Source organism: Acyrthosiphon pisum, unplaced genomic scaffold (assembly GCF_005508785.2).
Source record: "Acyrthosiphon pisum isolate AL4f unplaced genomic scaffold, pea_aphid_22Mar2018_4r6ur Scaffold_21045;HRSCAF=22879, whole genome shotgun sequence".
NCBI lineage: Eukaryota > Metazoa > Arthropoda > Insecta > Hemiptera > Aphididae > Acyrthosiphon > Acyrthosiphon pisum.
Window position 1 is genome coordinate 28,137 of NW_021770469.1, and position 1,079 is coordinate 29,215.

Genomic DNA, 1,079 nt, shown 5'->3' on the forward strand with positions numbered 1-1,079 from the left:
AAAATAAGAAAATCGTAACATGATAAATCCAGTGAATATCAAGTGTTGTAAAAATAGGAATTTCAAATGCTCATAAAAATTTAATTTGACTTGTAGACATTTTTTTTTTTAAAAAGATAGACAAACTTATGAGGAATCTTGTATTACATTTTCAAATCTTAGATTTTAAAAGAAAATTTTTCATGAATTTCTAACTCAAAATTATTTGCAAATTTTCGTCATTTTTACGTATTTTGTCAATATTTGAACTTTAGATGCTTATAAAAAAAAATTGTGACTATAGATTTTTAATTTTTTTCATCTGCCATTGAAACAATATTCTAGGAGCCTTCTATTAATTTTCAAGCTTTTTTAACCAATAAATAAAATTTTATTGATATTTATAGAAAAAAAACTAATAAAAATGGAAACTGAAAATGTCCGTAAAGAGCTCAAAATAAGTCAAAATATTTTTAAAACTGTATGGTGTATAGAAAATGAAAATACTAACATTCAGTCAAAATTTCGGTAATTTGTTTAAGAGTTGCACCAAAAACCAAAATCAATTTTCTCGAAAACAGATTTTGTCTAAAAATTCCCGTTTTTTCCTTAATTTTTATTTTGTTTTTCACGGCGCTTTTGAAAACTACTGGGAAATTTTTACTTTTGACCCCCCAAAGTACCAACTAGATTCACTTTCCTATTAGAAAAGAAACTGTTGAAGAAAATCCAAGCACTTTTACTGTCTTAAAAGGTGATGACAGACACAACAAAATATTTAAAAATTTAAAAAAAAACACATCATTGTAAAATTAATACATTTCTACTATATCTTTCTACTCAGAATCTAAAATGTAAATAATATAATTGTCTGTTTTTTTTTATTGGTATTAAACTCGGCAAATTGTGTTTATTACGAAATTAAAATGTATGTATATACTCAGGAAAAGGACAGAAAAAACAGTAGTTTAAATACATTTTTTTTGGACCCCCCCCCCTTGAATAAATCCTGGATGCGCCACTGATACTCGTAAATTATTGGCCTATTTCAGTATTTAAAAATATTCTTATAATTATATTATTTAACTAGATAAATTACC